The sequence below is a fragment of the Oryctolagus cuniculus genome, chromosome 4 (genome assembly GCF_051225735.1).
Source record: "Oryctolagus cuniculus isolate XC-2025 breed Fujian yellow rabbit chromosome 4, ASM5122573v1, whole genome shotgun sequence".
In the NCBI taxonomy this organism is placed as follows: Eukaryota; Metazoa; Chordata; class Mammalia; order Lagomorpha; family Leporidae; genus Oryctolagus; species Oryctolagus cuniculus.
The window spans coordinates 77,247,368-77,267,386 of record NC_142870.1 but is presented as its reverse complement, the minus strand read 5'-3'; the positions used below and the strand labels follow the sequence as shown (position 1 = coordinate 77,267,386).

The window sequence follows — 20,019 nt, the reverse complement described above, 5'->3', positions numbered from 1 at the left end:
ACTAGCATTCAATCTAAGTTCCCCGGGCTAACCTGGCGAATTCAACCCAGCTCACGCGTCTGCGCCTTTCGGTCTGGCTTCCCGTCCTTTGCTCCTCAGGCTAATCTGACGGATTCCAACCTAGCTCATACGTCTCCGCCTCTAGTTTTAGATTTTCGCCTTTTGCTCCCCGGGCTGACTTGACGAATCCCAAACTGGCTTACGTTTCCGCCTCGGCCTGCACTCGCGGCTTCATCCTCCCTAACATTTTTCTCTACCCGGTATGTTTCCCTAAGTTTTCTTCCAACAATATTCCTCCCTCGTTTCTCCTGGCCTCTCCCCACAGTCCGTATCCAAGTCTAAGTTTCTTATAGGTTTCACTTTCACTTTCAACCTGCAGTCCGTATCTGAGTAAGTTTCTTCTTGCTTTCACTTTAAATCCTAACTTCTTTCCCACAGTCCGTATCCGAGTCTATGCCTAGGCTTTTGATAGCTTCTTCCGGCACCTTTTCTGTCCGGCTTTTCCCTAGGCTCTTTGCTAGTCTCTCTCTCCGGTATTTTCCACTTCTTCCCTCCTAAGTTTCCTATCCGAGTCACGGCACCATTATGTCGCTCCCCCTCTTCGCGGAGGAACGACACTAAACCCTGCCTAGGCTTCATATCCAACTCACGGCACCATTATGTCGCTCCCCCTCTTCATGGAGGAACGACACTAAACCCTGCCTAGGCTTCATATCCGAGTCACGGCACCATTATGTCGCTCCCCCTCTTCGTGGAGGAACGACACAGGACCCTGCGCTGTTCTTTCATCTGCTCGGCCCTCCCCAGGTTTGCTGCTGGTTCTTCCCGGGTTGGCTGCTGTCCCTTCCCGGGTTGGCTGCTGGTCCTTCCCGGGTTGGCTACCATCCCTTCCACCTCCGTGGAAGGGCGGTTCCCCCTGCCACATTCCCCACTCCCGCAGGGGAGCGGCACACTGCCGGCCGGCTCTCTCGGGGGCTGCACAGGTGTTCCTTCAGGTAGATGTTCCCCTTAGATGTTCCTCTTAGATGTTCCTGGTGCATGCTGTCTCTCTCCTCCTTTATAGTCCTCCTCCGCCAATCCCAACTCGGCTGCCCACACGCCGAGTACGCTGCTCTCCTCCAATCAGGAGCAAGTCCTACAGTTTATTGGCTGAACTGGAGGCAGCTGTGTAGAAGCTGTTTTCTTCTCTCCCAGCGCCATATCGTGGGAGAGCAGATGCATAGAATAAGTCTTAATTCCAGTAACTTAGTCTAGTCCGAGTTGCTCCCCACAAGAAAGTAAGACAAAGAGTTCTTCAACTACTAGTTTACTCCTCAAATAGCTGTAACAGCCACAGCTAGGCTGGGCTAAAGCCAAAAGTTTGGAACACCACCCAGGTTTCCCACACCACCCAGGTTTCACACAAGAGTGGCAGAGACACAAACATTTGGGCCATCTTACATTGCTTTCCCAAGCACATTAACAGGGAGCTGGATCAGAAATGCAGCAGCTGGGACTCGAACCAGCACCCACATGGATGCTGGCATAGAAACAGGTACTCTTACATGATATTGGTGAGAATGTAAATTAGTGCAGTCACTGTGGAAAACAGCAGTGAGATTTCAAAAAGACTACCCTAGTGGATAAAGCCATTGCCTGAGATACTGCCACCCAGTTCATGTTCAAGCTGCTCCACTTCAGATCAAGCTCCCTGCTGCTGGACTGCGAAAAGCAGCAAAAGATGGCCCTTGTCACTCTCATAGGAGATCCATATAGATCTCCTGGCTCCTGACTCAGGTCTGGCCTATCTGGGGAGTGAATCAGCATATGGAAGATCTCTCTTTCCTTCTCTGACATTCACACATAGTCATTCTCTTGTGCACTCTCACTCTTTCAAACAAATAAATCTTTTAAAAATAAGACTAGAAATAGACTACCATATGATGCACCAGTGCCACTACTGAACACATACCCAAAAGACATGAACACATTGTAACACAGATACCTGCACCATCATATTTATAGCAGCACTCTTCACAATAGCCAAAATATGGAATCAACCAAGGTGTACATCAGATGAATAAAGAAAAACTGCAAAAGTGTGTCTCTGTGTGTGTATACACATACAGTGGAATATTATTCAGCTATGAAGAGAATGAAATTCTACCAAATGGAGGAATCATGTTGAGTGAAATATGTCGGACACAGACAAATACCACATATTCTCCCTTATATGTGGGAGCCAAAATTTAAAAAGTAAAAAGACAAAGAAAAACTTCTGTTTATCAGCATCATTATAAATGCATTTTTGTAAAATTCTGTTATATTTTTTTCAAACCAGTAGTCAATAATGATATGCCACTGTAGTTTTAATAATGTGTTAATTAGAATGAAAAAAAAATACTAAAAGGGATAAAGTATGAAGTTGTTCCTCGACAGTCAGGATGAGGGCTGTTAAAATCATTGTTTCTAATAGTGTCCATTTCACTTCAACAGGTTTCCTTTTAAGTGCTCAGTTAGTTGTCACAGATCAGGGAGAAGATATGGTACTTGTTCCTTTGGGACTGGCTTAATTCACACAGCATGATGTTTCCAGATTCCTCCATTTTGTTGCAAATGACCGAATTTCATTTTTTACTGCTGTATAGTATTCTATAGAGTACATATACCATAATTTCTTTATCCAGTCTACTGTTGATAGGCATTTAGGTGGATTCCTGGTCTTAGCTATTGTGAATTGAGCTGCAATAAACATTAAGGTGTAGACGGCTTTTGTGTTTGCCAATTTAAATTCCTTTGGGTAAATTCCAAGGAGTGGGATGGCTGGGTTGTATGGTAGGGTTATATTCAGGTTTCTGAGGAATCTCCACACTGACTTCCATAGTGGCTTTACCAGTTTGCATTCCCAACAACAGTGGGTTAGTGTCCCTTTTTCCCCACATCCTCTCCAGCATCTCTTGTTGGTAGATTTCTGTACGTGAGCCATTCTAACCGGGGTGAGGTAAAGCCTCATTGTGGTTTTCATTTGCATTTCCCTGATGGCTAGTGGTCTTGAACATTTTTTCATGTGTCTGTTGACCATTTTGATTTCCTCTTTTGAAAAATGTCTATTCAGGTTCTTGACCCATCTCTTTAAGTGGGTTGTGTTTTTTTGTTGTTGTTGTGGAGTTTCTTGATCTCTTTGTAGATTCTGGATATTAATCCTTTATCAGCTGCATAATTTGCAAATATTTTTCCCATTCTGTTGGTTGTCTTTTCACTTTCCTGACTGTTTCTTTTGCAGTACAGACACTTCTCAATTTGATGGAATCTCATTTGTTAATTTTGATTTTGACTGCCTGTGCCTCCAGGGACTTTTCCAAGAAGTCTTTGCTCGGTACCTATATCTTGCAGGATTTCTCCAGTGTTCTCTAATAATTTGACGGTGTCAGGCCATAGATTTAGATCTTTAATCCATGTTGAGTGGATTTTTGTGTTAGGTGTAAGTTAGGGGTATTTCTTCATACTTCTGCATGTAGAAGTCCAGTTTAGATCCTTAATCAAATATAAGTTGGTAGTAGATGTTTGGATTGATTTCTGGTGTTTCTATTCTGTTCCATTGGTCTATCCATCTGTTTCTATACCAGTATTAGTACCATGCTGCTTTGATTATAACTGCCCTGTAGTATGTCCTGAAATCTGGTATTGTGATGCCTCTGGCTTTGTTTTTGTTGTAGAAGACTGCTTTGCTATTCGAGGTCTCTTGTGCCTCCATATGAATTTCACAATCATTTTTTCCAGATCTGAGAAGAATGTCTTTGGTATTTTGATTGGTATAGCATTGAATTTATAAATTACTTTTGGGAGAATGGACATTTTGATGATATTGATTCTTCCAATCCATGAGCATAGAAGATTTTTCCATTTTTGGTATCCTCTTCTATTTCTTTAAGATTTTGTAATTCTCATTGTAGAGATCTTTAATGTCCTTGGTTAAGTTTATTCCAAGGTATTTTATTGTTTTTGTAGCTATTGTGAATGGGATTGATCTTAGAAGTTCTTTCTCAGCTGTGGCATTGCCTGTATATACAGAGGCATTTGATTTTTGTGCACTGATTTTATATCCTGCTACTTTGCCAAACTCTTCTATGAGTTCCAACAGTCTCTTAATAGTTCTTTGGACCCCCTAAATAATATCATCTGCAAAGAGGGATAGTTTGACTTCTTCCTTCCCAATTTGTATCCATTTAATTTCTTTTCTTGCGTAAAGGCTCTGGCTAAATCTTCCAGAACTACATTGAATAGCAGTGGTGAGAGTGGGCATCCCTGTCTGGTGCCAGATCTCAGTGGAAATGCTTCCAGCTTTTCCCCATTCAACAGGATACTGGCCATGGTTTTTTCATAAATTGCTTGATTGTATTGAGGAATGTTCTTTCTATACCCAGTTTGCTTCATGAGTTTTCATCATGAAAGGTGTTGTATTTTATCAAATGCTTTCTCGGCATCTATTGAGATAATCATATAGTTTTTCTATATGTGGTGTATCACATTGATTGATTTGCGAACATTGAACCATCCCTGCATACCAGGGATAAATCCCACTTGGTCTGGGAGGAAGAGCTTTCTGATGTGTTGTTGCATTCTATTGGCTAGAATTTTATTGAGGATTTTTGCATCTATGTTCATCAGGGATATTGGTCTGTAATTTTCTTTCAATGCTGCATCTTTTTCAGGCTTAGGAATTAAGGTGATGCTGGCTTCATAGAAAGAATTTTGGAGGATTCCCTCTTTTTTGATTGTTGTGAATAGTTTAAGAATTGGAGTTAGTTCTTCTTTAAATGTCTGGTAGAATTCAGCAGTGAATCCATCTGGTCCTGGGCTTTTCTTTGTTGGGAGGAGGGCCTTTATTACTGTTTCAATTTCTGTCTCAGTTATGGGTCTGTTTAGGTTTTCTGTGTCTTCATGGTTCAATTTAGGAGGTTGTGTGTGTCCAGGAATCTATCCGTTTCTGATTGATTTCCCTGTTTGCTGGCATACAACTCTTTGCAGTAATTTCTGATGACTGTTTATTTCTGTTGTGTCTGTTTTTACATTTCCTTTTTCATCTCTGATTTTATCGATTTGGGTCTTTTCTTTTTTGGTTATTGGGCCAATGGTGTGTCAATTTTGTTTATTTTTTCAAAAAACCAGCTCTTTGTTTCGCTGATCTCTTGTAAAGTGTTTTTTTTTTTTTTGATTCAATCCTGTTTATTTCTTCTCTAATTTCAATTATTTCTCTTCTACTAGTTTTGGGTCTGGTTTTTTGCAACTTTTCTATATCCTTGAGATGCAATGATAGCTCATTTCTTTGGTGCTTTTCCAATTTCTTGATGTAGGCACCTATTGCTATAAACTTTCCTCTTAACACTGCTTTTTGTATCCCATAAGTTTTGATACTATGTGCTGTTATCTTCATTTACTTCCAGAAAGTTTTTGATTTCTCTTTTGATTTCTTCTATGACACAGTGTTCATTCAGGGGCATGTTTTTCAGTATCCATGTACTTGCATATGTTCTAGGGATTCCTGAGTTGCTAATTTCCAGCTTCATTTCACTGTGGTCTGAGAAGCTGGATGGTATGATTTCAATTCTTTTGAATTTGCTGAGACTTGCTATGGCTTAGTATGTGGTCAGTCCTAGAGTAGGTTCCATGCACTGCTGAGAAGAATGTAAATTATTTAAGTGTAGGATGAAAAGTTCTGTAGACATCCGTTAGATCCATTTGGGCTTTAGTGTCAATTAAATCAGCTCTTTTGTTGTTGATCTTCTATCCGGTTGATCTGTCTATTGCTGAAAGTGGAGTACTGAAGTCCTTCAATACTATTGTATTGGAGTCTAAGTCTCACTGTAAGTCCCATAATATATCTTTTAAATAAACCGGTGCCTGTAATTAGGTACACATACATTTATATTAGTTGCATCTTCCTGTTGAGTTGATCCCTTAATCATTATATAGTGCCCCTCATTGTCTCTTAATGATTTTTGTGTTAAAGTCCATTTTGTCTGACATTAAGATGGCAATACCAGCTCTTTTTTGGTTTATGTTGGCATGGAATATCTTTTTCCAACCTGTCACTTCAGTCTGCATGCATCTTTGTGGAAAGATGTGTTTCTTGTAAGCAGCAAATAGATGGGTTTTATTTTTTAAGTTCTTTCAGCCAATCTGTGCTTTTAACTGGAGAGTTGAGGCCATTAGCTAGTCTTTTCTTTAATTTTGAACCAATAATATGTGATTATTTTAAAATTTACTGTATGAGTGAAATGGTCACCTTTTTGTTTGATTATTGCTCATACCCCTTGCCTATATTCCCAGTGAGACAGATCTAACTACTTTTTACTTGAACTCTTTATTTAGTAGAGCATTAAGCCTTTGACCACAATCTAAATTAAAAATGTGTTTTATCAAAAACTAAGAGAGAAAGAGAAAGAGAGAGAGAGAGAGAAAAGGAAGAAAGAGAAAGGGAGATAAAGAGTATCTTTATACTCTTAGAATTGTATCTATGAACCACATTGAATCTGTTGTCTGTATTAGTATCACATTAGCATGAAAAAGCATTAAAAATAATTTTAAAATAAAAAATGAAACCGCATCTATATAATTTTAATTGATGACCTTGACTCTTTAGCCACTAATGGAATACAAATCATATACACAAGATATAACTGCACACCCACTAGTTTGGCTATATTCAAAACTAAGACATATTAACACATGTGGAAGAGAATATAGAGAAAATTAGAGTCCCAATTCATTGCTGATGGGAATGTGAAACATTAGAAGTTTTAATTCAGCTCACAGAAATTTAATTAAACTCTAGTAATCAGTCTCCATTGCAAACTACCATGATTCAGAGCAAAAAATAATGAATGCAGAGATGATAGATACATTTAACAACAAAGGCAAATACTCCTTATTTTCTCACCTTTCTACATTTATACTTATTAATATAAAGAGAACATTTCATGTATTTCATAGGTTTCATTCTAAGAATATAACAATATTTTCCTTCCTCTCTCCTTCTTCCTTCCTCCCTGTTAATATTTATAACATATTTTGAATTTATTTTATGATCAGATATGTAATGCTCCTCTAAATAAAAAGTTCTACAAGTAAAACCACTGTTCCACAGGAATATAGACAAGGGTTATAAACAATAATCAAATCATAAGATGTCAATTTTGCTCATATACATTAAGCTTTTTCATACTCCGTATATTAGCTATGACAAACCAGAAAAACATGATATTTGTCTTTAGGGATCTGGCTTAATTCACTAAGCACAATGGTCTCCAGTTGCATCCACTTGGTTGTAAAAGACAGGATTTCATTCATTTTTATGGCTGAGTAGTATTCCATCATATGTATATTCCACATTTTATTTATCCAGTTATCAGAGATGGGCATCTGGGTTGATTTCATATCTTTCCAGTTGTGAATTGAGTTGCTGCAAACATAGGGTTAAAGATAACTCTTTCTTATGCTGATTTAGACAGATATGAAGGCAGGAGTTGGACCAGCCATCTGAGAACATGAAATAGAAGCCATATGTTGAGGATGGTAGGAAAACAAAATAGAAAGATCTTGTTGAGTTCTCAATAATATACAGCTATTAAATCAGTTCTGGGTCACTTATGCTTGGGTAGATTCGCAAAGGGCAAATAAATTTCTATATCATTTAAGCTATGGTTGTTATTGTCTGTTACTTTATCCTAACTTGCATCCTAATGCAAACCCCAACCATTTATTTCCAAAAGTAAATATTATTGGGGCTACCAGGTTAATTTATGAGGCTGCTCCCCAGCACTGATCATAGGCCTAAAAAAATGAAAGAAATATACTATTTTATTCTATAGTACTCCAGCTTACCACAATATTCATGGTTCATGCATCTATGAATATTTATTATATTCAAATCATACTGATATGCCAAAGCTTTCATTTCTATATTTGAACATGGAACTCCTACAAGCATTGTACTAAGTTTTACCTCATAATATGAACATAACGATTGGATACTAGCAGATATAGAATAAAATAACACCTATAAATAATAGGAAATAGAATATTGCAACTATGTAATAATATCATTTCATGTTTTTCTAGGCAGGATATTTGCCTATAAATAGTTATTTTTAAATAATAAATGCTTTTTCTGATGTTAGCTCACTGTCTGGTTTGGTCTGCAAATATTACAATCTGGGTACAGAAAGGGTAGGGTAGAATGAAGCATTTTTGGTGAATCTAGAAATCAGAAATGAACTATAAGCTTTAAAATTGGTAAAATAAGCCACAAGTCCATATAATGTGATAAAATATAAGTGTTATTCTTTTATACTAAGGGGCATCAATATATTTTTCCATTTCAGTAGGCAAAAACCAACTATCCCTGGAATAGTTCAGCAACTTTCAATAGTGGAAAAGTTTCCACTATTTCAGTTCATATTTCCAGTAACAGTCAAACAATTTGAACCTAGAAATCTTTACAAACATAAGTATATATTTGCAGTTCTTCCCTAAACTGAGTCATGTTGGGTCATTGAAAGTATTACTGAATAATTTCCTGCTCTCTTGGATGGAAGAAAAGACTAAGAGGACTAGGAAATACATTCAACACCATGGAGTGGCATAAAGGTGAAATAACAAGGTCCTATGAAAATCTATCATGGGGCCGGTGCTGTGGCATAGCAGGTAAAGCTGCTGCCTGCAGTGGCAACATCCCATATGGGCACCAGTTCAAGTACTGGCTGTTCCGTAACAAGCAGAAATTCAAAGAATTGGTCACCTCTCATCTAGTCCTAAAAAATATGCTTAAGGATATGCTACACACAGAAACAGAAAAACAGCTATCATTATAAAAGAGTGCAGTAAAAGTACAAAGGAAACCCAAAGTAAATAATAGGAATATTTATGAAAAATTGACCAGGCCAAGTCATTACTTATCAATAGTCACCTTGAATGTAAATGGCCTCAACTCTCCAATTAAAACATACAGACTGGCTGAATGGATTTAAAATACAAAGCCAATCTATTTGCTGCCTACAAGAAATACATCTCACCAATAAAGATAACCACAAACTGAAAGTCAAAGGATGGATAAAGCTATTCCATGCTAACAGAAACCAAAAGAGAGAGGGTGTAGCCATCCTTTTATCAGACAAAATACACTTTAACACAAAAACTGTTAAAAGAGACAGAGAAGGTAATATGTAATGACTAAGGGATCAGTTCAACAGGAAAATGTGACTTAAATATACATCCAATTACAGGGTATATAGTTATTTAAAAGAAATGTTAACAAATTTAAAGGGAGACATAGACATCAATACAATAATAACAGTGGATGTCAACACCCCACTTTCAGGAATGGACAAATCAACCAGATAGAAAATCAGCAAGGAAACAACATAGTTAATCGATACTATAGACCAAATGGACCTAACAGATACCTACAGACTATTCATCCCACAGTTGCAGAATTTGCATTCTTCTCACCAGTGCATGAAACTTACTCTAGGATCGGCCACATGCTAGGCCATAAAACAAGTGTCAGCAAATTCAAAGAAATCTAAATCATACCTGTTGCTCCCCCATTCGCAGAGGAATGATACCGGACCCTGCGCTGTTCTTTTTGCCTGGCCCTTCCCGGGTTTACTGCCAGCCCCCCCCGCCTCCACGGAGGGGCGGCACCCCCGCCGCTTTCCCTGCTTCCGCGGAGGAGCGGCACACCGCCGGCCGGCTCTCTCAGGGGTTGCTCAGATGTTCCCTGGTGCATATTGTCTCTCTCCTCCTTTATAGTCCTCTTCCACCAATCCATGCTCTGCTGCCCACATGCCAAGCACGCTGCTCTCCTCCAAGCAGCAGCAGGATCAGCTCCTGCAGCTTATTAGTTGAACTGGTGAGGCAGCTGTGTAGAAGTTGTTTGCTGTCTCTCAGTGCCATATTGTGGGAGAGCAGATGCATAGAATTAGTCCTAGTTCCAGTAATTTAGTCTAGTCTCAGTTGCTCCCCACACATACCATACATCTTCTCTGACCACAATGAAATGAAGCCGAGAAGTCACAACTCAAGAATCTCTATACAAGCAAATACATGGAGACTGAACAACTGCTCTTGAATGAACAGTGTGTCATAGAAGAATTAAAAAAAAATCTCTGGAAACAAATAAAGATGACAACAAAACATGAAATTTTATGGGACACAGCAAAAGAAGTGCTAAGAGGGAAGTTTACAGCAATTGGTGCCTACATCAAGAAATTGAAAAGGCATCAAATGAATGAGCTATGAATGTGTCTCAAGGATCTAGAAAAACAGAAAACCAAACCCAAAACTTTTAGTAGAGAAGAAATAATTAAAATTAGAGAAGAAAAAAATTGAAACAAAAAATACAAAAGATCAGCAAAACAAAGAGCTAGCTTTTTGGAAAAATAACAGAATTGATACATCATTGGCTCAACTTATCAAAAACTAAGAGGGAGAAGACCCAAATCAATAAAGCAACAATGAAAATGGAAATGCAACAATAGATACCACAGAAATAAAAAGAATCATCAGGAATTACTACAAAGAGCTATATGCCAACAAATCAGAAATGGATAAACCTAGCAGAAATGGATAGATTTCTGAACACACGAAACCTGCCAAAACTGAGCCATGAAGACACAGATAAGCTAAACAGACCAATAACAAAGACAGAATCAGTATTAAAGATCTTCCCAACAAAGAAAAGCCCAGGACCAGATGGCTTCACTGTTGAATTCTACCAGACATTTAAAGAACTAATTCCAATTCTTAAGCTATTCAAACAGAAAGGGAAGGAATCCTCCTAAACTTTCTATGAAGCCTGCATCACCTTTACTCCAAAACCAAAAACAGAAACAGAGAAAGAGAACTTTAGACCAATTTCCCTGATGAACTAGATGCCAAAATCTTCAATACTAGCCAATCAAATCCAACAACACATTAGAAAGATCATTCACCTGGACCAAGTGGTATTTATCCCTGGTATGCAAGCATGGTTCAACATTTGAAAATGAACATGATATATCACATTAACAAACTGAAGAACAAAAACCATATGAGGGGCCAGCTCTGTGGCACAGTGGGTTAAAGTCCCAGCATCCCATATGGGTGCCAGTTCAAGTCCCGGCTGCTCCACTTCCTATCCAGCTCTCTGCTATCGCCTGGAAAAGCAGAAAATGGCCCATATCCTTGGGCCCATGAACCTGCGTGGGAGACCCAGAAGAAGCTCCTGGATCCTGGCTTCAGATAAAATCAGCTGTGGCCATTGTGGTCATTTGGGGAGTGAACCAGTGGAATGGAAGACCTCTCCTTCTCTCTCTGGCTCTACATTTCTCTGTAACTCTTTCAAATAAATAAAATAAATTTTTAAAAATAAATAAAAACCATATGATTATCTCAATAGATGCACAGAAAACATTTGATAAAATACAACATCATTTCATGATGAGACTTTCAAGCAAATTTGGTATAGAAGGAACATTTCTCAGCACAATCAAAGCAATTTATCACAAACCCATGACCAGCATCTTACTGAATGGGGAAAAGTTTGAAGCATTCCTACTAAGGTCCAGGAACCAGACAAAGATGCCCAGGCTCTCTACTGCTATTCAATATAGCCCTGGAAGCTTTAGCCAAACTATTAGACAAGAAAAAGAAATCAAAGAGATACAAATCGGAAAGAGGGAAATCAAACTATCCCTATTTGTAGATGACATGGTTCTATAAATAAGGGATTCAAAAGACTCCTCTAAGAGACTATTGGAATTTATAACAGAGTTTGGTAAAGTGGCAGGATATAAAATTAACACACAAAAATCAATAGCCTTTGTATAAACAGACAATGCAATGGCTGAGAAAGAACTTCTAAGATCAATCCCATTCACAATAGCTACAAAAAATATTAAATATGTTGGAATAAATTTAATCAAGGATGTCAAAGATCTCTATAACAAAAATTACAAAACACTAAAGAAGACACTAAAATGGAAAAATCTTCCATGTTCATGGATTGGAAAAATCAATATCATCAAAATGTCCATACTATCAAAAGCAATTTACAGATTCAATGCAATTTCAATCAAAATACCAAGGATATTCCTCTCAGATATTAAAAAAAAAGATGCTTAAATTCTTATGGAAACACAGAAACCCTGAATATCTATCTTACAGAACAAAAACAAAGCCAGAGGCATCACAATACCAGATTTCGAGACATACTACAGGGCAGTTATAATCAAAACAAGCTGGTACTGGCAAACAAAGAAAAACAAGTAGGTAGACCAATGGAACAGAATAAGAACTTCATAAATCAATCCATGACCTACAACCAACTTATCTTTGACAAAAGAGCTAAAAATAAATCTCTGGAGCAAAGACAGTCTCTACAACAAATGGTATTAGGAAAAATTAGATCTTCGTTTGTAGAAGTATGAAACAAGACCCTTACCTTACACCTTACACAAAAATCAACTCAAACTAAATCAAGAATCTAAATCTAAGACCCAATACCATCATATTATTAGAAAACCTGGGGAAACTCTGCAAGACATTGGCATAGGCAAACACTTCTTAGAAAAGACCTCAGAAGCACAGGTAATCGAATAAAACTTTACAAATGGAATTACATCAAAGTGAGAAACTTCTGCACTGCAAAAGAAAATATTTGAAAACTATGCGAATAAAGGGTTAATATCCAGAATCTAAAAATAACTGAAGAAAAACAACAACAAAACAAACAATCCACTGAAGAAACAGGCAAAGAACTTGAAGAGGCTTTTTTTTATGTAAAGAAATTCAAATGGCCAACAGAAAATGAAAAAATGCTCAGGATCACTAGCCATCAGGGAAATGCAAATCAAAACTACAATGAGGTTTCACCTCACTCCAGTCAGAAGGGCTCTCATACAGAAATTAACAAACAACAAATGCTGGTGAGATGTGGGGAAAAGGCATCCTACTCCACTGAGGTGGGAAGGTAAACTGGTCTACCTACTGTGAAAGACAGTATCGTGACACCTCAGAAATCTGAATACAGTCCTACCATATGTCCTGGCCATCCCACCCCCGAAATTTATCCAATCCAAAAGAAATAAGCATTTGAAAGAGTTATCTATACCCCACATTCACTGCAGATCAATTCATAATAGCTAAGATATGGAATTAATCCAGATGTCTGTCAACTGAAGATTCAATAAATAATTTATGAGATGTGTACACCTTGGAATACTACACAGCAGTTAAAAATGAAATCCTGCATTTTGCAACAAAATGGGTGAAAATGGAAATCATCATACTTAGTGAAATAATGCAGTCCCAAAAAGACAAATATGTTCTTCCGGATCTGTGGTAACTATAGAGCACCTCAACGGCAATCTAGAAGTGAAATTCACATTTGAGATGCATTGATTTTGATCAGCTGTTGTCTTGGCTATTGAGGAACATTTTTTATACTATTTGTTAAACTCTTTACTTAGTGTAGGGTTAATCTTATGTGTATAAAATTAATTAAAAATAGATCTTTTTAAAAAATAAGAATAGGAATAGGATAGGAAGGAGGAAAAAGGGTGGGAGCACAGGCAGGAGGGAGCATTGGTTTGGAAAAATCACTATTTTCTTAATTTTGTATATATGAAATGCCTGAAGTTTGTATACCTTAAATAAAAGGTTTACAGGTAAAAAAAATAAACAAAAAAGTTTAAAAAATAAAATAGCAGGAAGACCTACAGTGCTACAGGAGTAATAACAAGGGTTAAAATGAAAATCATATCCCAAAATGATCATTTCATTCCTGTACATTTTTTGGTACTCTATATTAACTGCCACATACCAGAGGAAATATGACATTTGTCTTTTTTAAAAAATTGTATTTAAAGTATATAAGTTTCGGAGCTAGTTTTGTGGCATGGTAGGTAAAGCTGCCGCCTGCAGTACCAGCATCCCATATGGGCACCAGTTCTAGCCCCAGCTGCTTCTCTCCCTATCCAGTTCTCTGCTATGGCCTTAGAAAGCAGCAGCAGATGGCCCAAGCGCTTGGGCCCCTGCACCCATGTGGGAGACCCAGAAGAAGCTCCTGGCTTCAGATAGGCCCAGCTCCAGTCGTAGTGAACCAGCAGATGGAAGACCTTTCTTTCTGTCTCTCCCTCTCATTGTCTGTAACTCTACCTCTCAAATAAATAAAAATCTTTAAAGTATACAAGTTTCATGTATTTCTTATATATACAGATTTAGAAACATAGTGGCACGTCCTTTCTTCCCACCCATGCTCCAACCCTTCTTCGTCCTCCCTCAAAATGGCTGAATAGAAAGGAAATGCATCCACCTCAACCAGAAATATGTATCAGAACAACAGGGAAGGGTTGCATTTCCAGAAGACCATCTGAGGGAAAGCACTAGTAAAGAAGTGACAGGAACTTCATATAGCAAGGAGACTCCAAACACCAGCAGAGAAACAAAGCATGCTGCTGCTGCGACTGCCGCTTCTGTGGCTCCTATCCTAGTGCCTGGGCCAAGGGACACCATCTTGCCAAGAAAAGGGTTCTGACTGAAGGAACACTTCAACAAAAGAAGTGACAAGAAGGCCAGCATTGTGGAGCAGTGGGTTAAGCCAATGTCCTCAAAGCTGAAATCTCATACTGGCATCCCATACTGGTTCGCAGGTTCAAGTACTAGCAGTTCCACTTCCAATCTAGCTCCCCACTTATACAACTGGGAAATTAGGAGAAGATGGCCCAAGTACTTAGTTCCCTGGTCAATGCATGTGGGAAACCCAGATGGAGTTCTAAGTTTCTGGCTTCAGGCTGGCTCAGCCCCAGTCATTGTAGTCATTTGGGGGAATGAACCAGCAGATAGAAGATCTTTCTCTCTGTGTCCCTCCCTGTCACTCTACCTTTCAAATAATAAAAACAATAAGTTACAAAAATAGCAAACAGCACAGAGACTCTGAAAATCAGTAGAGAGACTGAAACAAAGCATGCTACCCATTGCCACTGCCCACCATCCCATCCCCAGCTCCCTTACTGGGGAATGACATTTTGCTGGGAAGAGGTAAGCAGAAAGTACTGTGACCTCTACTAATTCTGCACACAGGAAACTCTAAGGGAGAATCCCAAAATTCTCACTGACTTCAAATCAAGTCTAGAGGACTGACTTGGAGTCCAAGCAATTACTAAGCTACAAAAAACACTGCCTCCGGCCGGCGCCACACCTCACTAGACTAATCCTCTACCTTGTGGCTCCGGCACACCGGGTTCTAGTCCTGGTTGGGGCGCTGGATTCTGTCCCGGTTGCCCCTCTTCCAGGCCAGTTCTCTGCTGTGGCCAGGGAGTGCAGGGATTGCAGTGGAGGATGGCCCAAGTCCTTGGGCCCTGCACCCCATGGGAGACCAGGATAAGTACCTGGCTCCTGCCTTCGGATCAGTGCGGTGTGCCGGCCACAGCGCGCTGGCCGCAGCGGCCATTGGAGGGTGAACCAACGGCAAAGGAAGACCTTCCTCTCTGTCTCTCTCTCTCACTGTCCACTCTGCCTGTCCCAAAAAAAAAAAAAAAAAAAAAAAAAAAACACTGCCTCCTTCCACCCACAAAGTGCTACATCTGAGATCCTTCCAAGAAGCTGCTAAAGTCCACCTGTATTAGGAGGAAAGAAGCAGTCATGTCATTACCAGAAGCCCCCAGAGTAAGCAAGGGGACACAGCAGACTCCTGTGAATCCTACAGCCAAGGAAGTGCTGAGTATAAGTCCCGCAACCCTCCAATCTCCCGCTCCCTCTCCCATTCCATTCACATCAAGATTCATTTTCAATTCTCTTTATATACAGAAGATCGATTTAGTATATATTAAGTAAAGATTTCATCAGTTTGCACCCACACAGAAACACAAAGTGTAAAATACTGTTTCAGTACCAGTTATAGCATTACTTCACATTGGACAACACATTAAGGACAGAGATCCTATATGAGGAATAAGTACACAGTGACTCCTGTTGTTGAGTTAACAAATTGACACTCTTGTTTATGGCATCAGTAATCTCCCTAGGCTCTAGTCATGAGTTGCCAAGGCTATGGAAGCCTTTTGAGTTCGCTGACTTTGATCTTATTCCGACAGGGTCATAGTCAAAGTGGAAGTTCTCTCCTCCCTTCAGAGAAAGTTACCTCCTTCTTTGATGACCCTGTTCTTTCCGCTGGGATCTCACTCACAGAGATCTTTAATTTAGGTGGTTTTTGTTTTTTTTGTTTGTTTGTTTGTTTGTTTGTTTTTGCCAGAGAGAGTCTTGGCTTTCCATGCTTAAAATACTCGCATGGGCTCTTCAGCCAGATCTGACTGCCTTAAGGGCTGATTCTGAGGCCAGGGTGCTATTTAGGACATATGCCATTCTATGGGTCTGCTGTGTATCTTGCTTTCCATGTTGGATCGTTCTCTCCCTTTTTGATTCTATCAGTTAGTATTAGCAGACACTAGTCTTGTTTGTGTGATCCCTTTGACTCTTGGGCCTATCAGTGTGAACTGAAGGCACATACTTTTAAAACCTTATGTCTACTTCTAAGTCATATTACTACCTCTACAAACTGCTACAGACTAAACAACTGTGGAACTTGTAGACACTACTGACAGTGACTGCCACTGAGGAAATCTCTGAGATTTTTTTCTTTGCAAAAGCCAAAGCAACAACCTAAGTGACACCCCACATTCCACTTAAACAAAAAAACTTTCACAGGGCCGGTGCTGTGGCGCAGCATGTGAATGCCCTGGCTTGAAGCGCCAGCATTCCATATGGCTGCAGATTCAAAACCTAGCTCCTCCACTTCCCAGCCAGCTCTCTTCTATGGCCTGGTAAAGCAGTAGAGGATGGCCCAAGTCCTTGGGCCCCTGCACCCACATGGGAGACCCAGAGGAAGCTCCTGGCTCCTGGCTTTGGATTGGCACAGCTCCCACTATTGCAGCCAATTGGGGAGTAAACCAAATGGAAGACCGATTCTCTTTCTCTCGCTCTCTCTCTCTCCCTCCCTTCCTCCCTCCCTCTCCTCTTTCTGTGTAACTCTGACTTTCAAATAAAAATAAATAAATCTTTTAAAAAACTTTCTAATGAAACCTATACCCTAACCAAAAAAATAACTTTATACCAGATGTTCAGACATCAACTTAGGGACACAGGAAACAAGAAGAAGTAAGAAAGCATGACACCAACAAAAGAAAACAGCTCTCCAGAAAAAGATACTGATCTGAAGGAAATCTATAAAATTCATTTAAAAGAATCCAAAATAGATAATTTTCTCCTTATCTGCATCCTCCTTCCTTGCTTTCTCTTTTAAATTTTTATGATAACATACTTTCAACTTTATAATCATAGGCTCAATGCTCCTCTAAACAAAGAGTTCTACAAGTCAAATTGCTGTTCTGCAAAGGTACAGACAAGGGTTATAGACAACAATCAAATCACAAGATGTCAGTTTAGTTCAATATACATTACGAGGTTTTTTTGTACTCTCTATATTAGCTACAACCAATCAGAGGAAATGCATATTTGTCTTTTGTTTTTCAGGTCTATATTATTTCACTAAATGATACAAAAGCTCTGTTTAGACTTCAAGTATAAAGAGTAATAAAATACGTATCTGTAAAGGGAAGTTGCCCAGGGACAACTGTTGAACATTACTTTTCATATGTCTTTCAAATTAGAACAGATGACAAGAATCTGACTAGGTAGTGTGTAAGCAGAAGTGTCTTAATAGTCTTATGTTTGATTCTTGGGTAATACTACGGTGCCAGAGTAATGGCAGAAAGTTAAAACCACTGACAAGTAGAACTGGTAACATCTATAAGCAGCTAATTGTACTGAATGGGAAAAAAAATGTTTTAATCTATTAAGCATCTGTCCCCAATATTATTAGGTATAGCTCTTGGACTCCAGTGAAACAATAACTTTAAGTCATGTTTTTCTACACAACTGCTTTAAGAGGAAGTTAAAACTAATTTTCTGACCAAATTTGAGTGAGTTTGAAGATTGCATGTTTCTTGGCTAGCCGTGGAGAAAATTATTTTCATAATGTTATTAAATGTATTTCAGGAATATACAGCTGTGAAACTAATGTGAATGAATAGTAATTTACCTTGATCCTGGAAAGTCAGAATTCCAATGACCTTATGGCTTTTGCCACTCCTTGCTTCAAGCTGAGGCTCACTCAAATAATATTTTTGTTTCTGTGGATGGGCCCCAGATTATTTAAAGCTTTCTATTTTCTCTAGTTTTAATGAGGGAGTTTAAACAAGTTTGTAAAAATGGAATTAAAAGATAATTAAAATTTCAAAAAATAAAAGAATCCAGAATAATGATGCTAAAAAAATTCAGTATGGTGCAAGAAAATATAGAGAGATAGTATAAAAATTGAGGGAAAAGAATAGATAATATGAATAGTAAACTAAATAAAGACATAGAAATCATTAAAAAACAACCAAGCAGAAACTTTGGGGCTGAAAACTTCAGTCAATGAAGTCAAGAATAAAACTGAGAGCTTGAACGAAAGAATGGACCAAGCAGAAGAAATTATTTCTCACCTGGAGGATAAGACTTCTGAAATAACCAGATAAAAATAAAGAAAAAAAGAATTTAAAAGAAAGCCTATACAACATATGGGATACTACTAATTGAACAAATTTTCTTATTATAGATCTATTTGAAGGAAAACTAAAAGGGCGTTGACACTTAATCAATTAAGTAATACTTGAAAACTACCCAATTCTTGAAAGAGATATGGACATCCAGATACAGAAAGCTCATATGATCTCAACCATAAAAGACCTTCTAGAAAGCATATTTTGATCAAATTGTCAAAAGTTAAGGACAAGGAGAAAATACTAAAGATAGTGAGAGGAAAATGCCCAGTTACATATAAAGGAAAAACAATTAGAATTACACCTTACCTCTCAGGAGAAACTCTACAAAACTGAAAGAGAGTGGGATGACATATTTAAGGTCTTGAAATTAAAAAACAAAAACTTCCAACCAAGAATAGTATATCCACTGAAGCTATCCTTTAGAACTGAAGGAGAAATAAAGTATTTCTCAGAGAAGCAAAAACTGAAAGAATGCATCACCACTAGACTAGCCTTACAAGAAATCCTAAAGGGTGTCCTACATTAGAAAAAAAAAAAAAAACAGAAGACAGCACCAGATTCACTAACAGAGCAGATACAACCAGTTACCATCAACAAGTAGTCAACAAATGACTGGAGTTACTTATTGTTTATTAATATTAAACCTGAATGTTTCCATGGATTAAATTTTCCAGTCAAAAGGCGTAAGTTGGTTGAATTGATTTAAGAAAAAAAACAAGACCAACTATATACTGCCTACAAGAAATGCACTTCAAAGGTGCAGAAATACATAAACTGAAAAGAAGGATTTAAAAAGATACCATGCAAGTGGAAACCAAAAATGAAAAAGAATAGATATACCAATATCAGATAAAAGATATGTTTAATCAAAAACTATGAAAGGAGACAAAGAATATTATACATTAAAAAAGAATTTATTAAGAAGACAAAACAGCCATAAATATATATTCATCCAACACAAATCCACTCAGATACACACAATACCTACTGCCAGAACTAAAGGGAAAGAACAACTGCAGAATAGTAATATGGGACTCCAGCACTTCACTGATATAAATGACACAGTGTTCAGACAGGGAAACAAAGATATCAGAATTGAACCATTCTATTAAGAAAACGGGCATAAGAGACAAAGTACATTTAATCCAGTAGCTAAAGAACACATGTTCTCATCAGCACTTGGAACATTTTCTCAGATGTCATATATTAGGCAACAAATTAAATTTGATCAATTTTAAAATATCAAAATCATACCACATGTCTTCTCAGGCAACAAATGGATAAAACTAGATACCAACAAGAATAGAAAATTTACAAATATGTAGAAGTTAATATCATGCTGCCTAATGAACAGTGGGTCATTAAAGAAATTTTCAAAGCTAATTAAAGAATTTCT

General features: G+C 38.2%; 1 protein-coding gene across 14 annotated transcripts in view; it reads right to left on the bottom strand.

The window, feature by feature from the left end:
- The window catches only part of STXBP5L (syntaxin binding protein 5L), a 425,888-nt gene that overhangs the window by 369,578 nt on the left and 36,291 nt on the right, over positions 1–20,019 (bottom strand). The window lies entirely within an intron of this gene.